Raw genomic sequence first — 16,068 nt, forward strand, 5'->3', positions numbered from 1 at the left:
CTTGAATCCAATGCACCTATACCAATGGATGTTGAGAGTGGTGACCACTCACCACCAGGGCCAGGAGTTGATATAGAGGTAGAAAGCAATATCAGGCAGGAAAAAGGTTCACCACCTCCCATTAAGAGACAGAAGAAATTGGAGAAACAAATTGAAGAATTAAAGGAAGAGCTCATGGAGGCTAATATGCTAGAAAAAGTTATCAAGAAAGAAAATGAAATGCTCCGAGCGCAGAGTAAAGAAACTCAAAAGAAGAATGAAAAGTTAAGGGAGAGAATCAGTGAACTGGAGGCTGAGCAAACAGATATTTGTAATTGGGCCACTAAGTGGTACAATCAGAAGAAGACCCTCAAAGAAAAATACAAAAGATTAAAGCAGGAGCTCAGGGGTCAGAAAGATACCCAGGTGAAAAAGAATGTGGACACATTGCTAAAGGCAGCAGAGATCCAGGTAGGGACAGAGTTCAAGGGAAGCACTTCGGGGTTAGCATGAGGACATGCTAATTCCTTAAGTCGGGGAGAGATGTTGGTACCATCCCATGACCTCCTTTTTCCTCCTAAAACATATCATTTGCCTACTTCTTTTCATCATATATCTCTTAGATTCCTTGAAAATTGATTAGTTAATAGTCTTATAGTTATTAAAATGCATTGAAATTGATTTAGGAGTTTTATGTTAAAGAATTAGAAGTTTTTGGTAAAATGGTTACAGGAAGTTCCAACATCCTGTAATTGGCTCATTGTTTGACATGTGGCACAATAGCTAGGCTAGAGCGAAAGGTAGGGATGAAAAGTAGAATGTCCAAGCATGGACGAATACCTATCCTACAGCAGAATCGACCCTCCTACATGCGCGGTCAACACAGGTCAAAGTATGGCATACTGGCGACAAAGGCAGCAACAGCAGAGCATTCTAAATTGATTTAGTTTTTGTTCCTTTTTGAAATCAGTTTAGGATGGAAACATTTTAAAAATATCGACATGGTAAAAGCGGCAACAGCCATATCATGAATGTACATTCGTTTTCGAAATGTAAGGGTTGTAAAAAAGACATATGTAAATACAGTCCGGTGTAATCAACGTATGTGTAATCGTTGTATCATTTGAAACAGAGTTTGAACTTAATATCAAGAACACAGTTACAGTCACAACCCTTGTCTTGTTGCGTTGATTTGATAACCGGTTGAATATAGTCCAGTATACCTCTGGAATGCGGACGGGCCCTGCGTTAAACTGGTATACTGTCATTTCCTTTTTATTCGCAACTTAGGGTATTACATGACATGCACAGTAATTAAGATTGGTTTCCGATTTCAATAGTTAAGATTGGTTGTTGATGTCAATCGAATGCATATGGTTTGTGTTTGTGATAATGCTTGAACAGTCCATCACTGAGATCGTGAATTGTATCCTGTAAGGGATTCGATCCCTTTGTTGTCCTTTAAAGCAATGTCATGAACTTTGTTTTCATTTCAAAATCTGTTTATGATCTCTGTATATTTTTATCTTGTATGAATATTAGTGAATGCTGGGTATTTGCTAAACAAGGGTTTTATGTATAATGTCTCTGTAAGGAGATTGAAATCTTGGTTTGCAGTGATACACAGTGTTTAATTTGGTAAATGAATTTAATGACAGTGTTGTAATCAGGTATATTAGCAGAGTGACCTAAGTGTTTGGATGATAGGTAACATACCCCAATCTTCCGTAAAGAAGTTCTGTGACCTACATCATAACCACTTAGCTAATAATCCTTTATGTCTATATACTTTAGACGTATGCCTCTAAGCTTACGCATCCTGGTCGATAATAAATATGGTCTAGTCTAGTACCCTAGATAGAACACTACAGGTGTTCAAATCTAGAGATTCTACATTAAATACACATGGAATTAAGGGGCTACTAAGAGTTTACTATGTTGTATATGTGAATGAAATTTGATTTTACGAGAGGATCTATGTGCCATTCGATATTTGATGTCCTTCTTCTAGAACCAATTGTTGACAGGTGGGAAATTATAGCCTTCAACGTGGGGTTACCACTCGATCATGGCCCCAATTAGACCCTTACTCATTTGGTGCGGTGGCACTCATCAATATTTGGCCTAATTGTCGTGTCTTAAACTAACCTACACTAACCCAAGTAAATATATAACTAACTACTATTATTACTATTCTAATCCTAATTATTAAAAATACATATTATTATATCTATCTAAGCTTAACTCCTATTGTATTGGTGTTTTTTAAACTTGTTGTTATCAACAGGGAGGAGGGAGAGAACCACCCAAATGCAAGTTTCTTTAGGAAACCACAGATGTTGAAAACAATAGTTCTTCACGATTGATAAGTGGGCTCAAGTAGGCTACCTGATAAAATATATTATAATACAAGAGCATCAAAGTAATATGGGTTTTGTTATTTTTATGTTTATTTCAAAATATTAGTTATAAATACTAAATCCTACTCTTAACAAATAAATAAAACTAATCTATATCACTGGTGATAATATAATTCAATCTGAAGCATGAACCTTAGATAGAATGATAATTAATTTATGGAATGGAAATAATACCCAAGCTAATTAATAAGAACTTGTACTTTTTCAATTATAAAATTATATTGAGTATATTGACATTCATGAAAAAAGGAAGCAATTCATCAAATCTGAATTTCATATTCAACTGAAATCACAAATGCATATAGTAATATATCACATATAGGATTCACTGAAGAAATTTTTTTTTTTGAAAATCTCCTTTGGTATTCAAAGTTGATCAAAATAACTAATAAATAATACCAGTTTCTATTAAATGCAAATTCATCAAAGTGACCCCTCCTTCATTGAAGAGAGTTGCATATATAGAGTAAAATATTTGTAAAAAACAAATATTGTTTATTGCTCTAATTAAACAAAATATCTATGTCAATAGTAATATATTGAACGAATGAAATCAAATTCATAAATTGAAAGTTTAGGTGTTAAAAAATGTTATCGAGGATGCCCAAGCGACTATTAGACAAGTTTTCATTCAATAGAATCAAACCAGGTCCAATTTTCATGGGATCTATCTTGATCCTTATTTGCTTTCCCATTCCACTGCACAGACAAGTTTAAAAAATATGAGAACTCCAAAAATTAAGAAAATTGTGTAGTAAACTAACCATTATAAAAATTGTAGGAAAACTAATTTAAAACTGAATCAACTTATTAAGGTATCATGGTTTAAATATGCCTTCTTACCTCATTCACATTTACGTGTGTTTCAATGTTATGATTCAGGCATCTGGGGTCTAGTGAACACAACAAGTAATGTTTATCAAAGGAAGCCAAATATCAGATGTACCTAGATTACATCTTAAACATAATTAATTTCCTTAATTAGTTTAAACCATGTCTAAAAAAAAATTGGGACACGATCATCCGGGGTGTGGGGCATGTATAGAGCTTACATTTGAGAAAATGGTTGGATGGGAGGATTTTCATTATTCGTTGATAATATTATGATTAAGAACTTAATTATTAGTTTGAACGACTTTAAACAGGATGTTTGGTAATCTGTGGGGTAGAGGTTATGGAGCTTATTGATCATCATGCGAGCCTAGATGGGCAAATATCCAGGTATTTGGGTATTGATAGGGTGTAGGAGAACTGTGCTTTAAACTAGCTTGGATGGGTAGATACACAAAGAATTTACTATAATGGAATTCAACATCTGATCAGTTTCATTTATGAATTGATAAGGGTAATTCAACTATCTGGGCCTTCAAGGAAGTAAAAGAGTGTTGCATGGATGGATAGGGCGAATGCCAGTTAGGTAGATCCATGAATATCAACCTTAAATTTAAACACAAAACTTCATAAAATCAAAGAAAATGGTTAATTTTGAACAAAATGTAAAAAACAAGACTTTTAAAACTTTACATAGGACAATAAGCAAGCGAAAATGAAAAATTTAGGTAGGGTCCCTAATTATTTTGAAAATAATGGGGGTTGTTGCATACATGACAACATAAGGACACAACCTTCACATACCTTTTTTATTGGAAGAAATCGTAGGTGATCCAAGTACCATTTTAGATAAATTTGTGGTTTATCCTAGTTCAGATGACCTAATCATTTATTCCACAACTTACTTTGTTTGTCAGCATGTGCAAAATAGGAATAGAAGGGTGGTTTACTAAGTGGAGTAAACCAATGATCTTAAATAGACCTAAGTCAAACCTGATAAAATAATTTTAAATTTGTTCTTGATATCTTTCATAACATATCTATCAAGCATGATTCAAACTTATAACCTTTATGAAAAGCATGGTAAACATAAATGAGGTTGATGGGAATGCCTTGAACATGAACAAAATCTTCTAGTATACCACTGGGAACTTGAATATTACCAAAAACAACTATTTGACTGTTGTTTATCATCACTTATAGAAATTTTATGAGCTATGCTTTTGTTGTTGTGATAAGACATGAATAATGAAGAAATGCCATTAATGTGATTTAGAGCACTTGAATATTACCAAAAACAACTATTTGACTGTTGTTTGTCATCACTTATAGAAATTTTATGAGCTATGCTTTTGTTGTTGTGATAAGACACAAATAAAGAAGAAATACCATTAATGTGATTTAGAGCTTTAATCCATAATTGATTCCACAAAATATGAAAAGTTACCTAATTGAAAAGAATAGGCACCAAGATCCACCTGTTGTTCCTTCGAGGCTTTCTTCTTGGATTTTTGTTGTTTGTTCTTCCTCTTATAGAAATACTTTTTCGTGTGAATGGTTTTTCCATAATGCTTGCAAGGTTTCCATACTTTGTTCTTCAAAGCATTTGTAGGAGCACAATTAGAGGTTTGATAGGAAGTACTAGCATCATGAGATTTTTTTTCTTCTTGTGAGAACCTTTAAATGGATTCTTCTTAATGCATTCCAAATGAACTTTCCCAATGCTGGAATCAACTTGTCACACTGACAATTCAACCCTTTACAAAACTATTCATAGGTAAGTTTCACAAATCCATTAGACATTTCATTAGCCTTATTTTGAATTTGTATGATCATATCATAAATTGAGGGTAACTTTTCTTCTACAAGAATAATGAGGGTTATATCGATTTTATTGTAATGTTTTAAACAATCATTAGGATTCTCATTATAATTTTTTAACTTAGAAAGAAAATATTGTATTATTTCAAATATTTGGGATTAAGATCATGTCTTTTCTTCTCCAAATAATAAGAAAAAAAATCACCAATCTTTTCATATGGAGGAAATATATTTTTTCATACCTCAATAAGATTATATTCAACTTAAATATGCACTTGTATACTATTTGCGATAGTTTACCCAATGAGGCCTCTTGCTTGTTCACAACACTCCTCCCATACAACTAATTCTTTGGCATCAATGGGTTGCTTGGTCACATCATTAAAAATATGTGAGACATTCTTGGCCTTGAGAATGTCAATCATATTTCTCTTCCAAGGAAGATAATGCCAATCAATTCAAAAATCGAAACAACCTTTGAATACATGATGGTAAGAGTGTTGGCATTGTTTCCATTAATGGAAAAGGAGCAACGACAAGGTATGCTTGGGTGCAAGGTGTTGACACTTATGTTGTAGAAGCTATGTTGAAGGACATTGTTGTGATGTATGGAAAAGGAACATCAAAGGAGTAGCAACAAGATAACAAAGATATGGCATTGGAGAGCGGATGTTTTTCTTACATATATGATGTTTATTTGTACATTATGTTGTAAGGTTAATTATACATTGTAGGTGTTGTTAATGAAGGGGTTGGGCTTGTGTTGAGCTTTTTATGCTTGTGATGCTTCACAAAAATGTGAGGAGGTATGAGCAATAAGATAGAACAAAGATATGCAATGGTATGGCTTAGTTGAATGGAGATATTGTTGAATTTAGGTATGTTTGCGTTGATGCTTGAAGTTTGTGATGATGCTATATTGTTGATTAATGTCTTGATGATGTTGATACATGAAGAAATTGTGATGCAAAGGGTAATGGAAAATGTTGCTGAGGTTGTTGATGCTAGTTATGACTTGATACATTGTACTTGTTGATTGTGAGAAATGTTTGCAAATATGTTGCAAAAATCAGTGTTGAAAGACCAAGTTTTGATGCAAGGAAAAGACAAAGGAAAAGCATGTGATGTTACAAAGCAAAGGCAAAGGCATGAGGACTGTTATGATGCAAGGCTATGGCTTGAATATAATTTATGTATGAAGCTCATTAAAAGCTAATTAGGACTTTGGATGTTTTAATATTTAAAGGTGGACTATATTGATGCATGTGTTGAAATTCATTTTATGTATTTTTAATATTAAAATGTTGAAAGGAAACTAAGAGACAACCTTGGAATGAAAAGAGGTAGAATTTTCACTTACTATTCATGAATGGAGGGTAAACAACCAGTAAACCATCTTTATAAAATTTATGCACTTTCAGAAAACATGAATTATTAGAGAGTTTGAGAATGTAAGAGTTGATTGAGTTGTTAGTTACCTGTCACATATAGAGCATATATGAAGGAGATTTGAGGGGAAGAAGAAGCATAAACCAAGATGGAAGTATGAATATTTATAGACTAGGTAACCAACACATTGTTTTCTTTATGTATTAGGGGATTATGGTCTCATTTCAAGTTGAACCTTGATAAAGAACAAGTTTGAGCCTATTATGGTAGGAGCCTCTTGTAGATTGTAGCTTGTAGAAAATCTGTGGGATTTGCAGCTTCCTTGCAAGTTGAAGCTTGCAGAAGAATTGAGGTAGCAATCTCCTGTAGGTTGGAGCCTTCAAAAAATTAGATGTAATAAGGGAGTAAGAGCTTGCCTTTGCATCACAACAATAACAAAGTTGTGTTTTTCTCCCTTTATGGGTTTCCACTTATATCTTGTGTCCATATGTGTTGCTATTATTTTTTGATGTGATGTTTTGGTTTACATATTACTTATGGTTCACATATTAAATTTTATATTCATAATGTGTTAAGCCGCTCATTTAATAATTCATTTAATCAACTAAAACCAAAGAAATTTATGTCCATGAATGTACTAAATTGATTCACAATCCCCCCCCGCTCCTCTTAATGAAGTTTCCATAAATTGGTACCAAAGTAGGTTCCTCTTGTATCAGCCTAAAAAGAAGAAGGTAGACTTTGTTGAGTCATGGACTATCAAAGTGCACATGTGATAAACACTGCAAATTTTCATGAATGGAGAGAAAAGGTAAAATTTGCACTAGTAGGTTATGGACATAATGTATGGAAGCTAGTATGTGGTGGATAATATAAATATTCCTCCTCAACAGAAGAACAACAGTGGGATTCTTAGGAAAAATGTACAATTTATGATAACCTTCACAATAAGGATCTTGCGACAATGATAGATATAAATTTTTCAAAAGAAATCTAGGATAGGTTGCAGCTCATGCATGAAGGAAAGACTAGTAGTAACAATACATAAAAGGAGAAGAAAAAGACGAAGAATAAAAATTCATGTAAAAAAGAAACTGTTAACTCAAACAAGATTTGTCCTGCTAATGTGAATTTACCTGATTCTCATGAAGAAAAGACAGATGAACATCAAGCTATGCTTGACTCAACATTGGTTGAAATAGAAAGACTTGCAAATGAAAACATAGACCAAAGGTAATTATCGCATATATGTGACAAAACAGAATATGAGTTCAAGGAGGAAATTATGAACCTAAAGACACAACTTGAAGAATCAAGGAGAGTAGAAGAAGTGATGGGCAATCAAATAAATGAGAAAGAAGAACAATGTGAAAGATGTAGAAATTCTCACTGGAGATTAAACTGATTATGCAATGTACTAAAGCAAAATACTTAATCTACTTCTACAATCAAACTTGCAGAAGCTTAATCAATTTTGAGCAAGATCAAACAGAACACATATAACAGAGAAGAAGATTCAATCACACATGAAACATAGAAGAATACTTTGGGGAAAGCCTCAGCTAAAAACCCCACTATCTGTATTATCATACAAGTGGAAATATCTCAGGATTACACAAAGCTTTAGCTCATAAAATATCCAGCTCTCAGTACAATCCCTCACTGCTGCTCATAGACAAAATAGACAACACATATGCCTTACTTCAGTCCTCCAAGCCTCCTATTTCCTTGTGTTGTTTCTCCTGGGTGATTCGGCTATAACCTGTGTGATTCTCACCTTACACACTGCTCTAACACATTGTAAAACTGTGCAATCCTCAAGGAATGAATTCCTTCTGCATGCAAGAGATTTTCTTATAGGAAAATTCTAGCAACTGATATTACACTGTCCCTACCTTTAATCTCAATTGGGTCTTTGTATGAATTGACATGCATGAGTTATTTATGAGAGAATCCTTAGTTATCTAGAGTACACTAGTTGCATGCATGCATGCATTAACTGACTGAACTCACAATTAGTTCCTCAAACTGTTTGGAACTAATTTAACTGGACTTAACTCAGTTAACTGAGTTAACTAATTACAACTCATCCTTATCTCCTTAATTAAGGGATAACTTCCTCAATCAAAGGGATAACTGTTGCATGTCTTCACAAAGAATTCATGTTTGAATTTTACCAACTAATTAACTCAAGATGAATTAATTAATTATTTTTCAAACAGCTAGTGAGACTAAATTCGAATTTTAATTCAAGGACAAATTAAAATTGGAAAAGATCCTGAAATGCTATCTATTGCAATGCTATTTATAGCATTTCTTGTTTCTATTTTCAACACTCCCTCTCAACAAGAAAGGAATTCAACTCGAACCTGATCCTAAACTTTGGAATGTTCTGCATGCAGCACTTCTCTCAAGTGTTGTTGCTCCAGCAATTTCAGGAACAAAAAAATATCCAACTTGAATCAGAATGATGCCTCTGTCATCAAAGTCTCTAACTGCTATTGCTTCTATCGACTGAAAACTCTGCACCTCTGTGCTATTCAGTGTTTGACTGCTCTAGCCTCTGTCACTTTGATCTTAGATTGCATCAATCACACTGATTCCTCCTGCTACATCTGTGCTGCTTCTGTTCCTATCTCCCAGCACTGCATCCGCACTGCACCTCCTCTCATCATGTTCCATTGTGTTGCCCAATGCTGCACTACAACTCAGCTACTGAGAAGTAAGTAACTAATCTCCCAACTGACCTCCCTGTTGAGCTAGAAACACCCTCTGATGCTAAACCTCCCTCTTCCGCTCCATCCGCATCTATCTCTACCCACTCAGCCAGTCCTTCTACTCCTTGTTGGGGCTCCTGTAGCAAGGTCTAATCAGAGAGGCTGGGTACCTCAAGGATCCTACCCCTATTTCAGACTTCTTGGGACTATCACTTCACATTGCCACACCTCACACCTGGAGGTATGGCTGCATGTGATCCTTCTGCCCACTTGGCGCGAAATTTCCCCCTACTGGAGGTCTCTGCATGAGTGGAAGCCTCCACTCGGTCTCCTCTCAGTATCTCCAATTGTGGCTCCTCCACAATTGTCCGAGACTTCTTCTGGGGCTGCATATTGAGAGGTAATTTACTCTCCCTCTCAACCACCAAGTATCCAACATTTTCCTTGCTCCTCAAGGCTTTTCATGCATCTTGAACCTTAAGAGCATACAGGTTCTTGAATCGTGAACCGATCTGCTTCACCTATATCGTGGTGATGTGTCTAAGGAAAACATTTCCCTTACTAAAGACAACATCGTAGCTTTTGTCCTCCAACATCGTGATCGATACCAAGTTCTTCTTCAATCTAGGCACATACTTCACATCTGTCAAGGTAATGAGAGCTCCATGCTCCCTTTGAAAAGTAACCATTCCCACTCTTGAAACACTATACCTTTCATCATTACCCATCTCTTTGTGCATCTGGAGGTCTTTCTCCTCCAAGGTACTGAACAAACTCTTGTCGCTGGTCATGTGGAATGAGGCTCCACTATCAAGAAACCAACCACAACCCATCATCGATGAAACCATGCATGCGATGAGGGTAAAATCAAATTCGAATTGAGAGGCCAATGCCTCACCTTCAAATCCTTCTAAGGATCCCTTCTTGGATTTCTTCAATGGATAATTATTTGCATAATGACCCACCTCATGACAATTAAAGCATCTCACTTTATATTTGTCAATCTTCTTCCCTCCATGGGAAGAACTTGATTTGGAATGGGAAGCCTTCCCTTTCCCTTTCCTCGCCTTACTTGCTAAGGCTAGATTTTATTCATCATCATGCTTAGATGAAGAACCATCTCTGGTGCTTTTCCTGATCTCCTGTTGCATCGGATCCGACCACAACCATTCCCAATTTGGCAGTTTGTATCTTCCATTCATTGAGTCTTGGTAGCTATGCCAGCTCTTAGGAAGACTAAGGAGAGAAAGAATAACCATATCATCATCAACTATCATGATTCCTACACTTCCAAGCTCATCTCTGCAGGAGGTGAGCTTGTTCAGATATGTAGAGATTGTGTTGCCCTTTTCACACTTGATTTTCTAAAGCTTGTCCTTCAGCGCTAGCTTCATCTGGTCACTACTATTCTGATATAGATCTTTCATGTCTTCCACATTGAAAACGGAGTCTCCTTCCCATGGAGACTTGAGACAATATGGTCTCGAACTCCCTCCAGAAGAATCCTCCTCACTCTCGCCACACATTTCTTCCATTCCGCCAATTCTTGGGCATTAGCTGCTGCTGGATTGGGGACTTCTTGATCAATGAAGTCCTTCAAACCATTTTCCTCTAATACCGCTTGCATGCGATCCTTCCATGCTATGCAATTCGAGCTGCCATCCAGGGCATACTCGAGTCTCAAGACATTGAACGCCATCGGTGAACTTTGAGATGTATACGAAATCGATTTTGTACCTACAATCAATAACTTCAAACTTTGAACTTCTCCCATATTTGTATACTATTCTCTGCTTTGATCACCTTTGCTCTGATACCATGTAGAAATTCTCACTGTAGAATAAACTGATTATGCAATGTACTAAAGAAAACTACTTAATCTACTTCTACAATCAAACTTTTGGAAGCTTAATCAATTTTGAGCAAGATCAAACAGAACACATATAACAGAGAAGAAGATTCAATCGTACATGAAACACAGAATAATACTCTGGGGAAAGCCTCAGATAAAAACCTCGCTATCTGTATTATCATACAAGTGGAAATATCTCAGGATTACACAAAGCTTTAGCTCACAAGCTATCCAGCTCTCAGTACAATCCTTCACTGCTGCTCATAGACAGAATAGACAACACATATGCCTTCCTTTAGTCCTCCAAGCCTCCTATTTCCTTGTGCTATTTCTCCTGGGTGATCCAGCTGTAACCTGTGTGATTCTTATTTCACACACTGCTCTAACACATTGAAAAACTGCGCAATCCTCATGGAATGAATTCCTTCTGCATGCAAGAGATTTTCTTATAGGAAAATTCTAGCAAGGGATAGTACACTATCCCTGCCTTTAATCTCAACTGGGTCTTTGTATGAACTGACATGCATGAGTTATTTATGAGAGAATCCTCAGTTATCTGGAGTACACTAGTTGCATGCATGCTTGCATTAACTGACTGAACTCACAATTAGTTCCTCAAATTGTTTGGAACTAATTTAATTGGACTTAACTCAGTTAACTGAGCTAACTAATTACAACTCAAATACAACTCATTCTTATCTCCTTAATTAAGGGATAACTTCCTCAATCAAAGGGATAACTGTTGCATTTCTTCACAAAGAATTCATGTTTGAATTTTACCAACTAATTAACTCAAGATGAATTAATTAATTATTTTCCAAACAGTTGGTGAGACTAAATTCGAATTTTAACTCTCAATTTTAATTCAAGGACAAATTGAAATTGGAATATATCCTGAAATGCTATCTATAGCAATGCTATTTATAACATTTCTATTTTTATCATTTCTTGTTGCTATTTTCAACAAAAGATTACATGTTGTGATTGCCCAAATATCAGTGACTTAGATGAAAAGAATAGATTGTGTAAACAACTAGAAGAGGTGGTTCTCTCCACAAAGAATCTAGAGACGTGCAATATATCAAAGGCAACCATAGATACAATGGAGTAACTCTAAAAAGACATATAGGAGAAGAGAAAAGCAACATGATTATCAATGAAACAAACAAAGGAAAGTAACATAATCAAAATGAAAGAATGAGTCGAAGAAAATGATCTTTACAAAAAGATCATTCACTCCTAGAGATGAGTTGAGAAAATTTGGAATATCTCAAAGGATATTCTTTGCTTCCTTGAAATATGTCAAGTGTTTTTCTTGCTATGAACCTAGACATGTAGCAACAATATGTAAGAGAAATAAAATCAAGGCTAATCAGTAGAAGTTGTAGCAAATGATGAAGTCCCCTCAAGAAAGAAAAAAAAAATGACAATAATCCACTAGGTACGCAAATAATTTCTATTGTTATTGTTATCTGTGTAATGGACTTGGACATAAATCTATTGAATGAAAAATGTATGTAAAGAAGAGTAGAAATGTCTCAAGAAGGCACACATCATTTGTTCCATTTCTTAGCCATATAAGGTACTATTTGTGTAGCAACCTTGGCCATATGACTAAAGACTGCAAGCTCCCATACACCCTAAAGAGCTTTAGATAGAATGTGGAAGAAAATCAAAGCAGACCAAACAATGAGTCAAAAAGAAATGTAGACAAAATAATGCATCCCACTAAAGTGTGTAAGATGAAGAAAAAGGAGTATTTAGTGACTTTAATGATGCAATGAAGTCATCATGGCCTCAAGGGGAGCTGCTCATGAAAGTGAAGAAGAGTCTTGTTGATGTCCATGTTAGAGAAGTAACATCTCAAGGGGGGAGAAACTCCAAGAATGTCTTGGAAAAGAGATATCAAGTATGAAAATGATGGACTATCTAATGGGGAGACTTTACAATCATATGAGCAATAGCAAAACAAGAATTGTAAATGAGGGGAGATCAAACTAGAAGGGATGATAAATGAAAGAATAATATCAAAATTTTAGTAGAAAAACACTTAGCTAAGGTTTGGGATTCTCTTGAAATGTTGAGGAGTGCTTCGGAATATGATTCAGAAAAGTCCAAGACTAATGGATGAAAGTTGAAACAAGATACTGACCAACTGTGTGTATTGTATCAATAAGGTCCTCAAGGTGCTCCATTTCACACATTACTTGTAGAAGGTTATATAGATGCCCCCCTTGATAACTATGTATGTGTTAACATGGAGTTAAGTCTATATAAAAAATGGTGGCTTCAATTAACAATGCAAACATTCAAGGTTATAAAATCCCGTTGTTTGAAAATAATCCATATAAGAGAAGAATTATATCTTGTATGGGTGAAATTATCGTGGCTTGCTTCTAGTTGGGAATATGTTTTTCGTTATTCTTCACAAGGATATTTTGAGGAGGATATTGTCATTGTGCTTCTCAAGTAAGTATCATATTTGTAAGAAATAGACGAGAACATTCATGGATTCAGTTATGAAGACATTCCTTCAGCAAATAAAACAGTTCACATGGATTTGATGGGAGGTTTTTCCTTGCAAAAATTTCACTCAACACAAAGTTACTTTGCTATGATAGTAAATTTGAATATCAAGCTAGATTTCATGCCTCCATCGTTAATTAATTTCATCTAAAGACAACTTATAGGACATGGTTTCAAGTTTTACCAAAATATTGGTCTTGCAGCAAGCAGAAGCGATGAAAACTTACAGAATATTATTGAGAATTTACCTTTGTATAGGTGCATATGAGAAGGACTACAATCCACTAAAAAACTAAAATAAGATAATAGGTCTTATAGCCTTTCCATCAATGAAGTGGTAAATAGTGAACAGGAAGGAGATTGCATAAACAAAGGTAAAGAGGTAGCTATAGATTCTGGTGATTTGACAACTTTAAATGGAGCTTCTACATCGAAGTTAATTATTTCCTCAGAAATGCAAAGAAATTCTTGTGATGAATTTGCAATGCGTAAATGGGAATTGTATTTTTTGACAATAAAGAGCATTTATTAGGTCCACAAAAAAGAAGAATCCACTAGTCACATTTTCCCATGGTTAGATCCTTGAATCAAGCTAAAAATTCCATTTTAACTTTCAAAACCAACTCGCCAAAAGTAACTTTCCAACCCATCTTGCCTAAAGTGTTAAGCGATTCTACTATGTGAATGAATAAAATATACAAAAATTAGACCAAAAGGGCCAAGACTATGGATTAACAATGCATGAAAATGTTTGGTTATCATAATTCTCAGCTCAGGATGGGTCCAACATTTTTCCAGAATGAAACTGATTCATGATAAATATGATAGAGAAATATGCAAGCGAATCTGAAACTTTATCAAGGACAAAGATGACAAAGGTAGACAAGCATACAAACAAGAATGATATTTCTTAACCATAAAGGGAAGAAATAAGCTACATTCGAATCTCAATGTGAAGGTGACTTTCATGGAGAAGTTAAGGTGCAACGAATGAGTAGCCAGGTCTAGAGACAAAGGTGATAGGTCATGTAAAATATCAAATATGTGTTAAGGATAGAGGTCGTGCCAAGTGACATATGGTGTGTTAATGACATAGACACATTACTGATTCAGATGTGTTAAGGGTTTGATGTATTAAAATGAAGAGGAAATGATGGAGATGCGCAGAGTTACAATTATGATGCCATAAAGTAATGGTTACATTATGTTGAGATGTGTTAAATGAGGATGACAAACAGGTGTTGCAGAGAACAATATGGAGATAATGACAGACTAACGTAACTAAGCCTGCACTTGTGAAGCGTAGAGGGGTAGAACAACTTCATGAAAATGCTTAGAATGTCAGGGATTTAGTAACAGTGGCATAGCAAAAGATATAGAGATATTATTCAGAGGGTACCAAGAGTATGCATTAGGAATACCTAGACGAATGGTGAACCTAACATGAATAGAATAATGAAATCTTGATGCACATCACTTGTTTGTTGTCCAATATAGCAAAGACGGAGACTTATTCAACAACGCTCTCTCTCTCTCTCTCTCTTGCTATATATATATATATATATATATATATATATATAATACACACATATACATATACATACATACTGTTGTAGCTAAATCTTGCACCTGCAGCACAAGTGCAGTAGGAGGCATGGAAAGCTCCCTAGAGATAGCCTATGGGTTGATTGTAGACGAGTGCTTAGGACATCTTAAATAGAGGAGTTATTGTAAGGTTATATGTGAGGGGATTTCAACACTCCAATTTTCATGTAAAAATGTATGAGAGGGGATTAGTTCATTCCTCCAAAGGTATGAGTTATATATTTAAGGTATTCCCTCATCCACACAGTTCCTAGAAGTATCACATAGAATAATGGAGGGCGATTACTTCAAAGGGAATTACAGCTTAATTGGATTTGTTGAGTAAATGAGAGAGGATTAGGGGAAAGCATAACTCATCATATAGAGCTCAAAACATCCATCATTCCATATTGAACACATAGAGCTACAAGCAATGGGAAATTATACACTTATTTGAGTTACAAGCATAAATAATGGTCTAAAGAGATGATGGATGCTGTGATTCATGAAGAGCAGCTATTAAAGATATGATTTCAATAATCCAGGAAGGCACTAGCATTAACAATGTTGATACAAATGGATCTATGAGGAACTACAAGCACATGCATAACATATTGATACCAACGATTCTGTGAAAAGGTCTTGAGATATTTCTAACAAAAATAATCACATGAATTCATGAAAGAATATAAACATAATGGAGTTAACATGAGGACAAACATACTGTAATGTTGAGAAGGAGGAATCTCCACCATTTCTGTGATAGTCTAAAAGATCTGCATGAGTAAAGTAATACAATCTCAGGTAATAGTCATTCAGTTATAGAGTTATGAGCCAAAATGGTATCACAGAGTTTAGCCCTTGCGGGTGATAAATTATGGAACCCTTGTAATATATTTCATGCCCCTATTTATAAGAAGAGGGGGAGAGATTTGAGTTACAATCAAAA

General features: G+C 35.1%; 1 pseudogene; it reads left to right on the forward strand.

Annotated features, from left to right (window-relative positions):
* LOC149152708 (uncharacterized) overlaps window positions 1-13,803 on the forward strand; it is a 36,906-nt pseudogene extending 23,103 nt beyond the window's left edge.
* The last annotated feature ends 2,265 nt before the right edge of the window (window positions 13,804-16,068 follow it).

Source organism: Pinus tabuliformis, chromosome 9 (genome assembly GCF_031772625.1).
Source record: "Pinus tabuliformis cultivar Carrire ecotype Pingquan chromosome 9, CPIR1, whole genome shotgun sequence".
Lineage (NCBI taxonomy): Eukaryota > Viridiplantae > Streptophyta > Pinopsida > Pinales > Pinaceae > Pinus > Pinus tabuliformis.